Source organism: Eriocheir sinensis, chromosome 5 (genome assembly GCF_024679095.1).
Source record: "Eriocheir sinensis breed Jianghai 21 chromosome 5, ASM2467909v1, whole genome shotgun sequence".
NCBI lineage: Eukaryota > Metazoa > Arthropoda > Malacostraca > Decapoda > Varunidae > Eriocheir > Eriocheir sinensis.
The window spans coordinates 424,335-444,334 of record NC_066513.1 but is presented as its reverse complement, the minus strand read 5'-3'; the positions used below and the strand labels follow the sequence as shown (position 1 = coordinate 444,334).

The window sequence follows — 20,000 nt, the reverse complement described above, 5'->3', positions numbered from 1 at the left end:
TGTTTCTTCCTCTTCTTCTTCTTCTTCTTCTTCTTCTTCTTCTTCTTCTTCGTTATTTTTTTTTTTCATATCATTTTCTACCTCCACTTTTTCTTCTTCGTCTTCTTCACACACACACACACACACACACACACACACACACACACACACACACACACACACACAGCTGTCCCTCAGAGGCTGCACAGACAGACAGGAAGTTCCCAGCAGGTGGTGACTCCCCCTCACCCCCCTCACCCTCCCCCTCACCACCACCATCACCACCACCACCATCACCACCACCACCACGCCTCTCCTTCCTCCCTATCGTTATCACTGCTCACGTCTTCTTTTGTTTTTTCAATGATATACCAAACCATAATAATAAATAATGGGCTCAAAACGCCTCTTGTATTGCGGGGTAGTAGTGGTAGTAGTAGTAGTAGTAGTAGTAATAGTAATAGTAGTAATAGTAGAAGTAGTATTGCCGTGATTTCGTTGAACATATCACTCCATCCATCTGTCTATCTTTCTATCTATCTATCTATCTGTCCATCTGTCTATATATCTACATCTGTTTATTTATCTATTACTGTGTGGTTGTGTATCTGCCTGAGAGAGAGAGAGAGAGAGAGAGAGAGAGAGAGAGAGAGAGAGAGAGAGAGAGAGAGAGAGAGAGAGAGAGAGAGAGAGAGAGAGAGAGAGAGAGAGAGAGACCTTTCATATCACTTCCGGAACTTCTCGTATTTAAAAGGAAAGCGAAGAGAATTAAATCAAGCGATGACTTAGATATAAAAAAAAAATCCTCCAGAAGCTTTCCCTCTTTATTCCTCTCTATTGTTTCCTTTCCACTCTGTTCCACCTTTTGTTCCACTTTCCCTTCCTCCACTTCTTTCTCCTCCTTCATTTATCATTAATAGCTATTACAAGTTCATTCTACCACAAATTTATTTCCCTGCGTCCTCCACCTTGTTCTCTGTCTGGTGTTAGTGTACTCCATCCTGCCCGGCAAAGGTTCTAATTCCATCTCTCCACCTGGTCATCTGTCTGGTGTTAGTGTACTCCATCCTGCCCTCGGTAAAGGTTCTAATTCCATCTCTCCACCTGGTTCTCTGTCTGGTGTTAGTGTACTCCATCCTGCACCGGTAAAGGTTCTAATTCCATCTCTCCACCTGGTTCTCTGTCTGGTGTTAGTGTGCTCCATCCTGCCCCGGTAAAGGTTCTAATTCCATCTCTCCACCTGGTTCTCTGTCTGGTGTTAGTGTGCTCCATCCTGCCCCGGTAAAGGTTCTAATTCCATCTCTCCACCTGGTTCTCTGTCTGGTGTTAGTGTGCGCCATCCTGCCCCGGTAAAGGTTCTATTCTCATCTCTCCACCTGGTTCTCTGTCTGGTGTTAGTGTGCTCCATCCTGCCCGGTAAAGGTTCTAATTCCATCTCTCCACCTGGTTCTCTGTCTGGTGTTAGTGTGCTCCATCCTGCCCCGGTAAAGGTTCTATTCTCATCTCTCCACCTGGTTCTCTTCTTGTGTCTCTGAATACATCTTAGAACCCATGGAAAACTAGAACTGATCAGTGTGTGTGTGTGTGTGTGTGTGTGTGTGTCTCTGGCCTTCTTCCCTTGGACGGAGGACGGTGTGCGGGTGGTGGTGGTGGTTGTGGTGGTATAGGTGGTGGTGGTGGTGGTGGTTGTGGTGTAGGGTCGTATAGGTGATGGTGGTGAGTGGTGATGAGGTGTTGTGACTGGAGTTGTGTTGTTGTATTGGTATCGTTCTCTATCCACCCTGAGACCCCTGAATGGTGGTGGTGGTGGTGGTGGTGGAGGTGGAGGTGTCCGTGTGGGCGGCGTGGCTGTTCAAAGGTGGTGGTTGAGGTGGTGGTGGTGGTGAAGGTATCCGTGTGGGCGGCGCGGCGGTTAGGTGTCGGTGGTGGTGGTGGTGGTGATGGTGGTGATAATGGTGGTGGCCCTCCTGTTAGTGTGGGCGGCGGTGGTAGCGGTGGTGGTGACGTGGGCGGAGGTGGTCGTGGTTATGTGGGCGGCGATGGTGGCGGTGGTGGTGGTGGTGGTGGTGGTGTCCTTGAGAAGCCTTTTGTGGGGAAGGGAGTAGGGAGTGAACAGAAGGAAGTGGGGAATGGGGAGTGAAGGAATAAGCCGTGGGGAGTAGAAGGAGTTAGTAGGGAGAATAGAACAGGAAGGTAATTGTGGGGAGTGAGAGATATGGAAGGGGACGTTGGGAGTGGGGAGTGGAGAGTAGGAAGTCTAGAGTGGGGAGTGAAAAGGAGTGGTGAGTGAGAAGAGGGAGTAGAGAGGGAATTGTGTGGAGTAAGAAATTGGGAAGGGGGAGTGGAGAGTAAAGGAGTAAGCAATGGGGAGTGGGGAGTAGAAAGGAGAGAAAGGGAACCAAGAAGCGAATTATGGGGAGTAAAAGAGAAGAAAGAGGACGTTGGGAGTGGGGAGTGGGGAGTAGAAAGGAGTGAGGATTATACCCATTAGTAATAAGAAACTAGAAAGGGAATTGGGAGGATTAAGGAGTAGGAAAAGGGAGAGCTAGGAGTGAGAAATGAGCCAAAGGGAGTAAGGAGTAGGTGGAGGAGGAGGGATTAAGAAAAGAGTAGATAGTAGAATGAGGAGTAGAACAGTATGGCGTTAGGAAAGAGGAGGAGTGAGTAGAAAATAAGGAGTAGGGGAGTAAGGAGGAGGAGGAGGAGGAGGGTTTAAGAAAAGAGTAGATAGTAGAATGAGGAGTAGAAGAACAGTAATGGGGTAAGGAGAGAGGAGGAGTGAGTAGAAAATAAGGAGTAGGGGAGTAAGGAGTAGGAGTAGGGATTAAGGAAAGAGTAGATAGCAGAGACTGAGGAGTTGAACAGTATAAGAAATAGGAGTTAGGTTAGAGTAAGGAGTAAGAGAGTGAGAAATAGGAGTAGGATATTTTAACTTCCCTTCCCAGTACTTCCCATCCCCTCTGAGGCAGCGGGAAATAGGGAAAAGAAAGGTCAGTATTATCAAACGTTCCGAGCTCCCTTTTTTACTATTCCCCAAGGCCACAGAGGAGACTAACCAGACTTTCATGGGTGACTCTCCTCGGGCGTGGTGCAGAGGCCGCGTCAAACCGTCACCAGCATCACGAAACAGTCCATGAGAATCCCAGCACCTTCCACGAGAGGCTTTTCAAATAGGCGAACTGAAGGTCTGATACGTTTAAGAATACTAGATTATACACACCCCGTCCCTTTCCTGTCAACAGTCCACATGAGAATCCCAGTACCTTCCACGAGAGGCTTTTCAAATAGACGAACTGAAGGTCTGATACGTTTAATAGTACTAGATTATACACACCCCTTCCCTCAGCTCCCTCCTCTCGATCCTTTCCCTGTCACCAGCGTCGCAAAACAGTCCATGAGAATCCCAGCACCTTCCACGAGAGGCTCTTCAAACAGGTGATCTGAGGGGGTGAGGCGTTGATGAATACTAGATTATACACACCCCTTCCCTAAGTTCCCTCCCTTCCATCCTTTCCCTGTCACTAGCATCTTGAAACTGTCCATGAGAATCCCAGCACCTTCCACGAGAGACTCTTCAAATAGGCGAACTGAAGGTCTGATACGTTTAAGAGTACTAGATTATACACACCCCTTCCCTCAGCTCCCTCCTCTCGATCCTTTCCCTGTCACTAGCATCTTGAAACTGTCCATGAGAATCCCAGCACCTTCCACGAGAGGCTCTTCAAACGGGTGATCTGAGGGGGTGAGGCGTTTAAGAATACTCCCTTCAACCCTATCCCTGTCACCAGCATCGCAAAACAGTCCATGAGAATCCCAGCACCTTCCACGAGAGGCTCTTCAAACGGGTGATCTGAAGGGGGTGATACGTTTAAGAATACTAGATTATACACACCCCATCACTCCCTTCAACCCTATCCCTGTCACCAGCATCGCAAAACAGTCCATGAGAATCCCAGCACCTTCCACGAGAGGCTTTTCAAATAGGCGAACTGAAGGTCTGATACGTTTAAGAGTACTAGATTATACACACCCCGTCCCTCCTCTCAACCCTATCCCTGTCACCAGCATCACGAAACAGTCCAAGAGAATCCCAGCACCTTCCACGAGAGGCTCTTCAAACAGGCGATCTGAAGGGGCGATACGTTTAAGAATACTAGATTATACACACTCTCTTTCCCTCCACTCAATCCCTTCCCTCTCGCCTCGCCTCTGACCAGGAAGTGTGATTGAGGGACGCGAAGGGCCCACGACGTCCCCAAGAAAACCAGCAAGTCATCCCCCTCGAGCTGTTGGGTCAGGAGGCGACGGTGCTAACGGAAACGGTGAATTGGGTGAAAAAATGAGTTGGGTGTGACGTGGACAGTGTAGGAAGCGAGCACGTATCACGGGTTAGTTGCGTCAATGGGTTCAGCTCGAGGGCGTAAAAATAAATAGAAGGCAAGACAGGGAGTTAAGGTAAATCGAGGTTAAGTTAGTGAATTGAGTAAAACTATGATCTGGGGGTGACGTGGAGAGTGTGGGAAGCGGGTACATATCATGGGGTGGATCAAAGGATACAGCTTGATGGCATAAAAATAGAGAAAGAGAAGGCAAGACAAAGAGTTGAGGCAAATTGAGGTAAGGTTAGTGAATTGAGTAAAAATATGATCTGGGGGTGACGTGGAGAGTGTGGGAAGCGGGTACTTATCATGTGTTACGTCAATGGAAACAGCTCGAGGGCATAAAAATAGAGAAAGAGAAGGTAAGACAAAGGTTGAGGAAAATCGAGGTGGGTGAATTGTGTGAGAAGTTTGAGGTGGGTGTGACGTGGAGGGTGTGGGAAGCGAGTACGTATTGGTTAGGGAGCGAGACAAAGGGTTAGGTGAGGTTAGGTAAGGTGAGCTGTACAGGTATAGGAAGTTAGAGAGATAGGAAGCTGAGTTGAAGTAAAGTGATATAGGAAGATAGAGGAAGGTAGACAGATATATATTAAGGAAAGATATAGGAAGTAGAGGTGAATCAATGTAAAGGGGAGAGAGAGATAGAAAGGTAGAGAGATATAGGAAGGAGAAGCGATACAAGAATTAAGATGAATTGAGGCCAGATGGAGAGATATAGCAAGCAAGTATTATGGGTTAGGGAACGAAGGTAAGGTAAGGTAAGGTATATATACTTAGGAAGATGAAATATAGGAAGGTGAGATACAAGAAGTTAAGATGAATTGAGGTTAGATGGAGAGATATAGCAAGCAAGTATTATGGGTTAGGGAACGAAGGTGAGGTAAGGTATATATACTTAGGAAGATGAAATATAGGAAGGAGAAGCGATACAAGAATTAAGATGAATTGAGGCCAGATGGAGAGATATAGCAAGCAAGTATTATGGGTTAGGGAACGAAGGTAAGGTAAGGTATAGATACTTAGGAAGATGAAATATAGGAAGGTGAGATACAAGAAGTTAAGATGAATTGAGGCCAGATGGAGAGATATAGCAAGCAAGTATTATGGGTTAGGGAACGAAGGTGAGGTAAGGTAAGGTATAGATACTTAGGAAGATGAAATATAGGAAGGAGAAGCGATACAAGAAGTTAAGATGAATTGAGGCCAGATGGAGAGATATAGCAAGCAAGTGTTATGGGTTAGGGAACGAAGGTGAGGTAAGGTATATATACTTAGGAAGATGAAATATAGGAAGGTGAGATACAAGAAGTTAAGATGAATTGAAGTTAGATGGAGAGATATAGCAAGCAAGTATTATGGGTTAGGGAACGAAGACAAAGGTTAGGTGAGGTATAGAGAGGTAAGAAAATGAGGCATAGGAAGGTGAGGTGAATAGAGATGAGATGGAGATTATGATTAAGGGATTATTATGATTCAGGGAAGGAGACAAAGTTGAGGTGAAGTGAGGTGAGTAAAAAGTAAAAGTTAGTAATGACGTAGAGATAAAGAAAGCGAGCATCATGATTCAGGGAACAAGACAAAGGTTAAAGTGTATTCCAGTGAGGATGAGTAACAAGTAGATTTAGCAAAGTTAAAATAATGGCATACGCTATGGCTGCGCGTGGCTCCGGTGCTCATCTCCGTCGCAGGGCAGGTCATATCACGCGTAGGTAGACGAGATTAGAAAGAGATGAGCAACCAGAGTGACAGAGTGGCAAGAGGAATGAATTAAAAGACATTAAAGAAAACATTGGTGGTATTTATGTCCAAACTAACAAAGAAAATATTACACGTTGTCTTGACGCTTAGCAGATAAGATTTTAGGGCCAGAAGTGTTGTTATTTTTGTTGTTGTTATTATTATTATTTTATTATTATTATGGGAAGTAAGGGAGAGGGAGGTAAAGCAAGTGTAGGGAAGGGAAGAGGAGGGGAGGGAAGGGGAGGGAAAGTAAGGGGAGAGAAGGGAAGGGTAGGGGAGGTGAAGCAGGGTAAGGAAGGGAAGAGGTGGGGAGGGAAGGGGAGGGTAGGAGTAAAGGGAGAGAAGGGAAAGAGGTGGGGAGGTGAAGGGAGGAGGAAGGGGAGGAAAGGGGAGAGAAGGGAAGGGTAGGGGAGGTGAAGCAGGGTAAGGAAGGGAAGAGGAGGGGAGGGTAGGAGAAGTAAGGGGAGAGAAGGGAAGGGTAGGGGAAATGAAGCAGGGTAAGGAAGGGAGGAGGAGGGGAGGAAAGGGGAGGGAAAATAAGGGGAGAGAAGGGAAGGGTAGGGGAGGTGAAGCAGGGTAAGGAAGGGAAGAGAAGGGGAGGGGAGGGGAGATGAAACAGGGTAAGGAAGGGAAGAGAAGGGGAGGGTAGGGGAAATGAAGTAGGGTAAGGAAGGGAAGCGGATGGGAGGGAAGGGGAGGGGAGAGAAGGGAAGGGAAGGTAAAGGAAGGGGAGGGAAGGATAGGGAAGGGAAAGGCAGAGAAGACAAGGGTAGAGGAGGCAATGGAGGGGAGATAAGGGTAGGGGCGGAGGCAAGGGTAGGGGAGGAGGAAGGGAAGCCGGCAGGGAGGTAAAAAACACAGACAAAGAAAAAGCAACTGATTCCGCCCTCGTGTGTGTGTGTGTGTGTGTGTGTGTGTGTGTGCGCGTGTGTGCGTGTGTGTGTGTGGTATAGTAAATAATTAATGAAGTCGCTGCCGTGATAAATAAACAACGAAAGATAGAAAACATGAATCAAGAAGTAAAGAAAAAAGAAACACGTAAACATGTAAACAAACAAACAAACCAAAGGGGAAGGCAGCGTCACGTGAGGCAGACAGGTGGAGGAGGAGAAGGAGGAGGAGGAGAAGAAGAAGAAGAAGAAGAAGAAGAAGAAGAAGAAGAAGAAGAAGAAGAAGAAGGAGGAGGAGGAGTTGGTCGTGAAGAGCGGGCTTGTCAAGGTGGAGTGTTATGATTCCCAACAACCAAACCTTTGCTGGATGAATGGGCGTTGAGAGAGAGAGAGAGAGAGAGAGAGAGAGAGAGAGAGAGAGAACTGTGGCCCTCCACGGTGGCCCTGGGCGAGGTGCCTCGGGCCGCGGGTCACCAGGCGGCGGCGTCGCGGGTGTTTGGTTGAGGAACAAAAGCTTCGCGTCACTGTCCAAAAATAGCCCCGTGTGTGTGTGTGTGTGTGTGTGTGTGTGTGTGTGTGTGTGTGTGCCCCGCCGCGGCAGTGACGGGTGTTCGCCCCGCGCCGCGCCTGGGCAGACAAAGGCTGCGGGAGGGCCGGCGGGACAGGCTGCAGCAGGTGCCGGGGGCGGCGGGCCGGGCGGTGCCTCACCTGCCCGCCGCGCCCCGCGCCGGGCACTGCCAGAGTTGTTTGGGCCCGGCGCGCACACTCGGCACGCCGGGAAGTGGCTCGCTTCAACTTCCGGACTAGTCTGGCCCAGGCACCGATGCCGCCGCCGCTGTTATTGCAACTGCAGCTGCGGGACGCGGTGGCGGAGTGCCCCGCCCCTGTAAGTGGCGACGCCCCTCTTGCCAAGTGTGTGTGTGTGTGTGTGTGTGTGTGTGTGTGTGTTTGAATAATAGTTTTTTGATGTGTTGACTTAGAGAGTGTGAGGGCGTGGGGGCGTCGCGGGAGGGTGGAGGCGGCGCGGTGTTTCCTGCGCCGCGCCTCCCGGGCCCTGCGTGTCGCCGAGGAGCAGCGTTATGTTCGTCCAGACTCATGATTATTCATGGCGACGCCGCGAGGCGGGGCGGAGGGGCGCGAGGCGGGGCCAGTTTCGTGGAGCAACGGGGCGAGGAGACTAGAACTGCACGGGGCAGGGGCAGGTGGGGGGGCAGTGCCGGGGGGAGGGGGGGGAAGCTGATGTTCTTTGGAGGAACTTAGTCGGTGTTCTCAGACGCTTCCGCCACTCGGGCCAACTGTCTCCAGAGGCCGAAAAGATCAGTCAGGTTCGAGTGTGCTTGTAGGTTCATGGCACAGAAGAATGACTCAACTACCACCAGGGCCAAAAAACTACACCCCTGGAAATGACCCAAACTTCCTCGAAAACCTTGTCAAATGTGTGTGCCTGGGCGCCGAAATGTTGAGGAATTTGACCCTTAGCAAGACGTGCATGGAAAGCCGTGGAGCCGATGACCTCTTGTGTCTTTATTGGAAAATCGCGTTAGTGACCCCTGAGTTGTCTTTACCTTATGTCTTTACCTCTCCTGCACCCCTTGAACTGCCTCTTTATCTCCGGGGAAGAAAAAAGTGAGTAAATCTTGGTGCACGAAGGTGGCGGCGGCGGCGGCGGAGAAGAGGCAGTGAGTCAGTTTGTGAGGAGCGTTTGTGGCTTGGCGAGGCTGTAATGACTTAAGTGGCGCGGGACACCGACCCGAGGAAGGAAGGAGAAGATATGAAGGGAAAGAGAGCGTGAAGGGCGTGAAGGAGGGAGGAGGAAGGGAGGGTGAGAGAAGGGGGTAGTCAAGTGTGGGAAAGGGATGCAAAGGGAAGATTATTAAGGGAGAGTGGTTGGAAGGGCATGAATGGAGGAGGAGGAGGAGGGAGAGGAAGGAAGGTGGAGGGCGTGAATGAAAGAAAAAGAAGGAAAAAAAGAAATACCATGAGAGAGAGAGAGAGAGAGAGAGAGAGAGAGAGAGAGAGAGAGAGAGAGAGAGAGAGAGAGAGAGAGAGAGAGAGAGAGAGAGAGAGAGAGAGAGAGAGAGAGAATGAACGTGAGAGGCATCAGTGAGAGCGTGGAGGGAAGGAGAGGGAGGGAGGGGAGAGGACAGGAGATGAAGGAGGGACAGTTAGGAAAGGAAAGGAGAGAGGGAGGGAAGGGAGAGAGGGAGGGAGGAAAGAGTTAAGCTATCTAGCACAAATAAGAGGGAGGAAAGAAATGTTATGAGTAGATGAGAGAGAGAGAGAGAGAGAGAGAGAGAGAGAGAGAGAGAGAGAGAGAGAGAGAGAGAGAGAGAGAGAGAGAGAGAGAGAGAAAGGAAAGGAAAGGAAAGGAGAGGAAAGGAATGGAAAGTTAAATGTAGAAGAGAGAGAGAGAGAGAGAGAGAGAGAGAGAGAGAGAGAGAGAGAGAGAGAGAGAGAGAGAGAGAGAGAGAGAGAAAAAATAAAGAAAGGAAGATAAGGTAGAGAGAGAGAGAGAGAGAGAGAGAGAGAGAGAGAGAGAGAGAGAGAGAGAGAGAGAGAGAGAGAGAGAGAGAGAGAAGCCACAGGGAGGGGAAATGGAGGGGAGAGGAAAGAGGTTGTAAAGAGGGAGAGGAAGTGGTGAGGGAGGGAGGGAGAGAGGGAGAAGAGGGAGAGAGGGAAGGAGGGAGGGGGCCAGCAGGATGAGGGAGACGATGGCAGGGCAGGGTGCAGGGTGAAAGAAGGGAGATGAGGGAGAGAAACATTAAGGGTGAAGGGAGAAACAGGGTACAGGGTGAAGAAGGGAGACGAGGAAGGGGAAGGCAGGGTGTTGGATGAGGTGGAAGGAAGGCTAGGGTGAGGAAGGGAGATTGAGGTAGGGAGATGAAGGGAAGGGAGATTTTGATAGAGGAAGACAGGTTGTTGGATAAGGGAGAAAAGAAGGGTCATTGAGATAAGGAAAGGAAAGGAAGGGAGATGAAGAGAAGGGGGGAAGGAAAGGGAGATGGAGATAGAGAAAGACAGGGTATTGGAGAAGGGAGATTGAGATAGGGAAAGGACAGGAAGGGAGATGAAGAGAAGGGGAGAAGGAAAGGGAGATTGAGATAGGGAAAGGACAGGAAGGGAGATGAAGAGACGTGGAGAAGGAAAGGGAGATTGAGATAGGGAAAGGAAAGGAAGGGAGATGAAAAGAAGGGAGATTGAGATAGGGAAAGGACAGGAATCGAGATGAAGAGAAGGGGAGAAGGAAAGGGAGATTGAGATAGGGAAAGGAAAGGAAGGGAGATGAAGAGAAGGGGAGAAGGAAAGGGAGATTGAGATAGGGAAAGGACAGGAAGGGAGATGAAGAGAAGGGGAGAAGGAAAGGGAGATTGAGATAGGGAAAGGAAAGGAAGGGAGATGAAGAGAAGGGGAGAAGGAAAGGGAGATTGAGATAGGGAAAGGAAAGGAAGGGAGATGAAGAGAAGAGGAGAAAAGAAGGAAAGGGAGATTTTGATACGAAGAGGAAGGAAGGGTTCTTAAGAAGGGGAGAAAAGGAGGAAAGGGAGATTAAGATAGGGAAAGGACAGGGTATTGAAGAAGGGAAGAAAAGAAGGTAAGGGAGATTAAGGTAAGGTGGAGGAAAACAGGATACTAGAGAAGGGAGGGAGGGAAGGAGGAAAACGGGGTGTATGCAGGAGAGAGAGAGAGAGAGAGAGAGAGAGAGAGAGAGAGAGAGAGAGAGAGAGAGAGAGAGAGAGAGAGAGAGAGAGAGAGAGAGAGAGAGAGAGAGAGAGAGAGATCCATCCAGACGAACAGACAGAAAGAAAAAAAGAAAAAAATGAAAGAAAAAGAAGGAAAAAGGGAGGTAGGGGAAAACTGGGCATTGAGGAAGAGAAGAGGAGGAGGAGGAAGAGGGAAGGGAGGGGAGGGAGGGAGGGAGAGCATTATGGGAGCGTCAAACAGCTGGGCTACGCGAGGAACAGGAAGACAGACAGCACAGCGACCAACCCGCACCGCCGCCAGTCTGGGGTGACGCCGCGTGGGAGAGGGACGCGCGTACGCCGGTGTGTGTCTGTGCTGGTGTTGAGAAGTGGTGTTGATGGTGATGGTGGTGATGCAAAATGGTGTTCGTGGTGATGAGAATGCGTACGAGTGGTGGTGATGAAAATGGTGTTGGTGGTGATGAGGATTCGTACAAGTGGCGATGGTGATGGTTGGTGATGAAAAATGGTGTTAGTGGTGATGAATATTAGTGGTGGTGGTGGTGATGGTGATGAGAATGCATACGAGTGGTGGTGGTGGTGGTGATGGTGTTGAGTGCTAATGAAAAATGGTGTTAGTAGTGACGAACATTGGTGGTGGTGGTGGTGATGATGGTGTTGACAGTGGTGGTATGATATGGTGATGATAAAAAAAAGTGTAATGGTGGTGGTGGTGGTGGTGGTGGTGAGTACTTGCAAACGTTTTAGTGGTGTTGAACTCATGCGGTGGTGATGATGGTGTATGGGTAAGTGGTGTTGACGTTGGTGGTGGTGGTGAGGGTGGTGATGACGAAGACAAAGACATCACCAATTTTCCCCGCCACTGACAACAAAGGGAACTGTGGTGGTGTTGAAGTCATGTGGTGTTGATATGTGGTGTTAGGTGGTGTTGATGTGTGGTGTTGGGTGGTGTTGAGAGGTGCTGTTGAAGCCATGTGGTGTTGGGTGGTGTTGAGAGGTAGTGTTGAAGTCATGTGGTGTTGGGTGGTGTTGAGGGGTGATGTTGAAGGGGTGCTGTTGAAGTCATGTGGTGTTGGGTGGTGTTGAGGGGTGATGTTGAAGGGGTGCTGTTGAAGTCATGTGGTGTTGATATGTGGTGTTGAGGGGTAATGTTGAAGGGGTGCTGTTGAAGTCATGTGGTGTTGAGGGGTGGTGTTGATGTGGTGTTGATGTGGTGTTGAAGTCATGTGCTGGTGGTGTTTATTATGTGGTGTTGCATGTGATTGTGGTGTTGAAGTCTGGTGTTTGGTGTCGAGTGGTGATGAAATGTGTGGTGGTGATGTGGTGTTACGTGGTGTTGTTTTATGGACTTCGTGATGGTGGTGGTGGTGGTGGTGGTGACGAGTGTTTGTTATGGTGATAAGTTTAGTTCTGGGAGGTGGTGATGGTAGTGGTGGTGGTGGTGGTGATGAACTGCTGTGTATTTGTACCTCGTGACCTCAGTTCATGTGGTGATGAGAGAGAGAGAGAGAGAGAGAGAGAGAGAGAGAGAGAGAGAGAGAGAAAAAAAACCCGAATTAAAATGAAAATATTGCTAAAAATGCACCAGAGAGAGAGAGAGAGAGAGAGAGAGAGAGAGAGAGAGAGAGAGAGAGAGAGAGAAACCCGAATTAAAATGAAAATATTGCTAAAAAATGCACCAGAGAGAGAGAGAGAGAGAGAGAAACCCGAATTAAAATGAAAATATTGCTAAAAAATGCACCAGAGAGAGAGAGAGAGAGAGAGAGAGAGAGAGATTTCCTGCTCCTCCGGTCGCTTATGAGGGTGACGCCCCATCACCACCACCACCACCACCACCATCACCACCACCACCGAGAGACTAATTGAGTGACTTGAGGGAGTTAGCCGCCGCCCTGCTACTCCATTCTGGTGTTGAAGTGGAGCTGATGTGGTGTTGTGGTGGTGATGATGAGGGTGTACTGTAGGGGTGGGTAGTGTTGGTGGTGATGGAAGTGGTGATGATGGTGGTGTTGAGTGGTATATCAGATGTAAGGGATTTATTATTATTATTATTATTATTATTATTATTATTATTATTATTATTATTATTATTATTATTATTATTATTATGCCAATAGTAGTAGTAGTAGTAGTAGTAGTAGTTGTAATGGCAGTAATAGTTGTAGTAGTGGTAGTATTAGTAGTAGTAGTAGTAATGGTAGTAATAGTTGTAGTAGTGGTAGTATTAGTAGTAGTAATGGTAGTAATAGTAGTAGTAGTAGTGAGGGATGATGGACGAAGAGCAGGAAGAGGTGTGATAAGTAGCAGTAGTAGTAGGAGGAGAAGAGGAGGAGGAAGCAGAAGAGGAAGAGGAGGAGGAGGAGGAAGAAGAGGAAGAGGAGGAGGAAGAAGAGGAAGAGGAGTCAAGAGTAGCGAGCGAATACTTTTTTTTTTTTGTCTCGTCTCGATTAAATTTACTTCCTTCCGCGTCACAGCTGTTAGAGAGAGAGAGAGAGAGAGAGAGAGAGAGAGAGCAGTAACCTTGATGGGGAGTAGGAAGGTCGTGGTGGTGGTGGTGGTGGTGGCGGTCACAATAATAATGGTGATGATTGTAGTGGTGGTGGTGGTGGTGGTGGTGACGATGACTGTAGTGGTGGTTGTGATGACGTTGTTGTTGTTGGTAGTGGTGGTGGTTGTGGTGATGAGGATGACTGTAGTGGTGGTGGTGGTGGTGATGGTGATGGTTGTGATGACGTTGTTATTGTTGGTAGTGGTGGTGATGACGATGGTGGTTGTGGTGGTGGTGATGACGATGACTCTAGTGGTGGTGGTGGTGGTAGTAGTTGTGATGACGTTGTTGATGTTGGTAGTGGTGGTGATGACGGTGGTGGTTGTGGTGGTGGTGATGACGGAAGTGATGGTGGTGGTGACGATGGTGGTGGTGGTGTTGGTAGTGGTGGTGATGACGGTGGTTGTGGTGGTGGTGATGACGGAAGTGATGGTGGTGGTGACGATGGTGGTAGTGGTGTTGGTAGTAGTGGTGATGACGGTGGTAGTGGTGGTGGTGGTGACGGTGGTGATGGTGGTAGTGGTGTTGGTAGTGGTGATGACGGAAGTGGTGGTGGTGGTGGAGGTGATAGGCCAGCTTAGTACACGCGGACTACAAGGATGGGATGTGTGTGTGTGTGTGTCAAGTTTTCTCATGCTTCCCTTTGTTACGCCTTTGTGTGTGTGTGCGTGCGGGCGGGCGGGCGGGCGCGTGCGTGTGCGTGGCGGCGGCGTGTGGGCGTGAGTGACAAAAACCCTGACTGGTCAAGGCTGGCACGGCATTCCTAAGCGCCCCGCCTCGCCCCGCCCCGCCCCGCCCCGCCCCGCTCAGTGCTATAAGTCAGAAAAGTTACGTGTCATTTCAACAATCATAGCAAGGAGGAGGAGGCAGAGGAGGAGGAGGAGGAGGAGAGAAAAGTGGATCAATAGAAGAAAAAGAAGTAACGCTGAATATGAACGCAAATTTCAAGATGGAAGGAATAAAACCACAGCAAGAGAACCAGGTGGAGAGGTGGAACTAGAACCTTTACCGGGGCAGGATGGAGTACACTAACACCAGACAGATGACCAGGTGGAGAGATGGAATTAGAACCTTTACCGGGGCAGGATGGAGTACACTAACACCAGACAGAGAACCAGGTGGAGAGGTGGAACTAGAACCTTTACCGGGGCAGGATGGAGTACACTAACACCAGACAGATGACCAGGTGGAGAGGTGGAATTAGAACCTTTACCAGGGCAGGATGGAGCACACTAACACCAGACAGAGAGGAGTGGAGGACGTTGGGAAAGGCCTTTGTTCTGATGTACTAGTAATAGCTAATATTGATGATGAGAGAGAGAGAGAGAGAGAGAGAGAGAGAGAGAGAGAGAGAGAGAGAGAGAGAGAGAGAGAGAGAGAGAGAGAGAGAGAGAGAGAGAGAGAGCAGCTGGCAATCCTACATTAGACAATTTATTTTATTTTTTTATATTATTTTTTTTCCGCTCATGTTCATTGCCAGTTGTTGTAATTCTTCTTTTTTTTACGTTATTTTTTATCTGTTTCTTTTTATTGTTTTTGTTGGTATCTTTTTTTTACGTTATTTTTTATCTGTTTCTTTTTAATGTTTTTGTTGGTATCTTTTTTTTACGTTATTTTTTCATCGTCATTGGTAGTTTTATTTTTATTTTTATTTTTTATTTTTTATTCCTTCGACCTTTAAATTTGCGTCTTTCTCTCGTTCTTTGTCTTTATTTTTTTCTTCCATTGATTCACTTTTTTCCTCCTCCTCTTCCTCCTTCTTTTCCTTCTCCTCCCCATTCTTCTCCTCCTCCTCCTCCTCCTTCATCCTATAACAAACTTTTATCTCATTCTAATTCATCAGATTCTCTCTCCTCTTTCATTTCCTCCTCCTTCACCTCAACTTTTTTTTTTTCATATATAACTTCGCTGTCTCTTCTTCTTCTTCTTCATCTACCTTCTATCTCAATTCATCAGTTTCTTTCTCCTTCATTTTCTCCTTCCTTCACTTCAACCTTTTTCTCCATATATAACTTTGCTGTCTCTTCTTAGTCTAACTCTACCTTCTAACTTATTCTCATTCATCAGTTTCTTTCTCCTCCTCCATTTCCTCTTTCCTTCATCTTACAATCTTTTTTTTTTTCCTTCCATATATAACTTTGCTGTCTTTTGCTCTTCTTACTCTTCATCTAACCTCCATTTCATTCTCATTCACCAATTTCTTTCTCCTATATTTCCTCCTTCCTTCACCTCTCACAATCTCTTTTATTCCATGTGAACTTCGCTGTCTTCTTCTTCTTCTTCTTCTTCTTCTTCTTCTTCTTCTTCTTCTTCTTCTTCCTCTAACTTCTATCTCATTCTCATTCCTCACTTTCTTTCTCCTTTATTTTCTCCTTCCTTCACCTCACAATCTCTTTTCCATATGTAGTAACTTCGCCGTCTTTTCTTCTTCTTCTTCTTCTTCTTCTTCCTCTAACTTCTATCTCATTCTCATTCACCAATTTCTTTCTCCTATATTTCCTCCTTCCTTCACCTCTCACAATCTCTTTTTTCCATATGTAGTAACTTCGCTATCTGTTCTTCTTCTTACTCTTCATGTAACTTCACCTCTCCATCTGGTCCTCCGTCTGTCTGCTCCGTCTTCTACAATGCCTGGGTCGACACTCCGTTACTTTGTTTGTTCGTCTGTTCTAGGAGTTGTCCGTCTGTTCTAGGAGTTGTCCGTCTGTTCTAGGAGTTCCACGCATGATTTAACATTCCCTGTTATCTCCTTATACAATTTTCTACCACTGACACTATTTCTACCACTAATACTATCTCTTACTACTTATACTGTCTACTACTTTTACTACTGTCTATTACTAACAATGTCTCTACTACTAACACTGTCTTCTACTCCTAATACTATCTACGACTTATCTGTTCCCTAATCCATGATACCGTACTCACTTCCTGTTTCTCAAAGTATACCCAAATCTTTTCTCTCCATATCTTCCTTCCTTATAAGTTGCTCATATACTTCTTAGGTTAACTGTACATTATTCTCTCGCTCTCTACCTATCTGTGTATCTATCTATCTATATATATCTGTCTATCTATCTATCTTTCCCGGTACATATTTTACAAGCTCACTCGTTAAGCAAGATACCACTTAAACCACGTCTTCCGGGTCTGTATGGGGCCATAATCCTAGACATTTCGGGGTCCAAGCACACACACACACACACACACACACACACACACACACACACACACACACACACACACACACACACACACATTTGGCAAGGCTTTCCTAGGCGCTGCTAGTACTTCCATGGGCAGTCTTATGACCCTGGTGGTAGGCTGACAAAGATTCTGCACCATGAACGTGAAAAAGCACTCCTGAGAACCCGACTAATCTCCTCGGCCTTTGGAAATTGTTGATGCGAGAGAACACACATTTAACAAGGCTTTCCCAGGAGTTATGAGCATTTCCACTGGTAGTTTTATGACCCTGGTGGTAGTTTGACCCTTCTTCTGCACCGTGAACCTAAAGAAACACTCATGAGAACCCGATTAATCTCCTTTTCGTCCTTTGGAAATTGTTGATGCGAGAGAACAAACATTTAACAAGGCTTTTCTCGGAGTTATGAGCATTTCCACTGATAGTTTTATGACCCTGCTGGTAGTTTGACCCTTCTTCTGTACCATAAACCTAAAGAAACACTCCTGAGAACCCGATTAATCTCCTTTTCGTCCTTTGGAAACTGTTGATGCAAGAGAACACACATTTAACAAGGCTTTCCCAGGAGTTATGAGCATTTCCACTGGTAGTTTTATGACCCTGCTGGTAGTTTGACCCTTCTTCTGTACCATAAACCTAAAGAAACACTCCTGAGAACCCGATTAATCTCCTTTTCGTCCTTTGGAAATTGTTGATGCGAGAGAACAAACATTTAACAAGGCTTTCCCAGGAGTTATGAGCATTTCCATGGGTAGTTTTATGACCCTGGTGATCTTCTGCACCGTGAACCTAAAGAAACACTCATGAGAACCCGATTAATCTCCTTTTCGTCCTTTGGAAACTGTTGATGCGAGAGAACACACATTTAACAAGGCTTTCCCAGGAGTTATGAGCATTTCCATGGGTAGTTTTATGACCCTGGTGATCTTTTGCACCGTGAACCTAAAGAAACACTCATGAGAACCCGACTAATCTCCTTCTCGAACTTTGGAAATTGTTGATGCGAGAGAACAAACATTTAACAAGGCTTTCCCAGGAGTTATGAGCATTTCCATTGGTAGTTTTATGACCCTGGTGGTAGTTTGACCCTTTTTCTGTACCATGAACCTAAAGAAACACTCATGAGAACCCGATTAATCTCCTTTTAGACCTTTTAAAATTGTTGATGCGAGAGAACACACATTTAACAAGGCTTTCCCAGGAGTTATGAGCATTTCCACTGGTAGTTTTATGACCCTGGTGGTAGGTTGACCCTTCTTCTGTACCGTGAACCTAAAGAAACACTCATGAGAACCCAAATTAATCTCCCTTGCGGCCTTAGAGAATAGTCGATGTGAGAGGCGGAAGTGTCTGAGCGTAGCGACCTAGGCACCGCTCGCCGCTTCCCCACACCCGTAGAGACGCTTTTTCTGCCCATAAAATCCCTACCTACCGCCTGCCCTTCCTGACTCCTCGCCGCGTGCCTTCTCCGTCCTTCGGCTCCAAGACTCCCGTTCGGTGCTTTTTCCTCCTCTTTAAGTCGCCGCGGTGTGTGTTTTCTGACGTTTTTTTCGCCCTTTAAAGTAACGTTATGTATGCTTGCTGGCCTTGAAGACTTTGGTGTGTGCTTACCCTGCCCTTAGATGACCCCCTTAAAGGCCGATTCACACTACACCAGCACGTTTACGGCGCGTGACCGTACCTGAACGGGGCCGTAACGGACCGGCAGCAGCATGTGTGTTCACACGACACCAGCACGTAAACGGCCCGGACCTGCACGGGACCGTCATGGACCGACACCACCGTGCTGCTCCCACCGTCTCTTTCTCAGCAGCACGATGCTGCCCTCCAGCCCGGACAGCTGTGCCGACCATGCTCGAGAATATTAGTGCCGATGACTTGGCAGTGCTAGCACTTCTTATGGAAGAAGAGGAAAATGAAAATCTCCAAAAGAAAAACAAAAGACTTTGGGTGCATAAATCATTAAAGAAAAGGAAAACAGAAAGAGAATATTCAACACTTTACAAAGAACTGATGCACGACGAACAAAAGTTCCATCAGTATTTCAGGCTGTCCAGACCTCCATGGCCCAGACATCAGGCTCATGACTTGCTAAATCTACTTGAGGACACCATCACTAAAAGAGACACATCATTTAGGGAGACAATAACAGCGAAAGAAGAGAGAGAGAGAGAGAGAGAGAATGAATAAATGAATGCATGCGGTGCTACGCTCCCCGAGGCCACGCCTGTCTGCTGTGCAGGTGCCGGTCGGTGACGGCAGCGTGTTCACACCACCCAACACTGACAGGCTCCGGGCCGGGCCGTAGCGCCGCGGACCTGCAAAATATTCTCGCCGACAATCCCGACCGGCACGTGCTGGTGACGGTCCGCGCCGGAGACGTGCAGGTCCGTGGCAGTGTGAACACAGCAATGGCTTTCCCATTGAAGAATATTTTGTCGGTCCGGAACGGTACGCTCCGTGCCGGTCACTTTACGTATAGTGTGACTCAGCCATAAGTCTTAAATGTGCCCTACTACGTTCTAAGTAAGGGGAGGAGGAGGAGGAGGAGGAAGAAGGCAGGAGAGGAGGGGGAGATGCATGGGGAAGGAAGGAGAGGAGGGAGATGGGGGAAGAAGGGGAGATGGGAGAAGACGGGGAGGATGGAGATGGGGAGGGAAGGGGAGAATGGAAATGGGGAGGGAAGGGGAGGATGGAGATGGGGAGGGGGAGGGGAAGGAAGGGGAGGGGGGCCAAGACAGCTATAATCACACGCTCACCGCCTCATAAATTACGTTCGTGAGCTTCGTTTTCCTTCTTCTGAGTCGCTATTTTGCCGCTATTTTTTTCAGCCTTGGACCCGCAAAAAAACCGCGGCCACTGTCGATACCCTCCTCCTCCTCCTCCTCCTCCTCCTCCTCCTCCTGTCTTCTATTCCCTTCCTTCATTCCCTTCTTCTGCCATTCAGTCATCTCAATTTCTCTTCTCTCTTCCCTTTCCTTTCTTCTTTTATTGCTTCGTTTTCCTTCTCTCATTCTCCTTCCCTTTTCTTTTTGTTCCCTTCTTTTCTTCCTCTCCTTATCCTCTTGCTCTTTTCTTCTTGTTCCTCCTCTTGATTTTCCTCTTTTTCTATCTCCTTTCCTCTCTCCCTTCCGCCTTCTCCTCCTGTCCCTTCCTTCCTCATCTTCCTCTTTCCTCCCTTCCTTCCTCCTCTTCCTCTTCCTCCCTTCCCTTTCCTCCTCGTCTAGTCACAAAGGGAGGCGGGAAGGGTATAGCAAAGGGCACGAGTCGCACAGAGGGTCACTTAGGGCCAGGATAAGCACACATTGAAGGCTTGTTAAGGGCAGACTATAAGGGCCCTCTGATGCCTTTAAGGGCCCGAACTCTCTGACGCTTGCAAAAAGAAGACGAGAGAACGGAAGTCATGAGCTAAAGATGGAAAGGGAGACTGATGTGGATGTTATTAATGTGTTAGCGAAGGTGAAGAGAATGTAGGAAGATGAGATTTAAAGGAGAGGAAGATGCAGTTTAAAAGGAGAAGTGAAGTTGAAGAGAGAGAAAGAAGGTAAAAATATATAG

At 47.7% G+C, this 20,000-nt stretch overlaps 2 long non-coding RNA genes across 3 annotated transcripts in view; one reads left to right on the top strand and one right to left on the bottom strand.

Annotated features, from left to right (window-relative positions):
- Nucleotides 1–672: 672 nt before the first annotated feature.
- The window catches only part of LOC126983303 (uncharacterized), a 75,070-nt gene continuing 55,742 nt past the window's right edge, over nucleotides 673–20,000 (bottom strand). For both annotated transcript variants that reach the window (XR_007735775.1, XR_007735774.1), the window contains exon 3: nucleotides 673–1,287. This is a non-coding gene — a long non-coding RNA (uncharacterized LOC126983303). The remainder of the gene's footprint in view (nucleotides 1,288–20,000) is intronic.
- On the top strand, nucleotides 3,941–6,303 carry LOC126983312 (uncharacterized). Its single transcript, XR_007735780.1, has 3 exons — nucleotides 3,941–5,243; nucleotides 5,368–5,609; nucleotides 5,732–6,303. It is a non-coding gene; the product is annotated as an uncharacterized LOC126983312 (long non-coding RNA).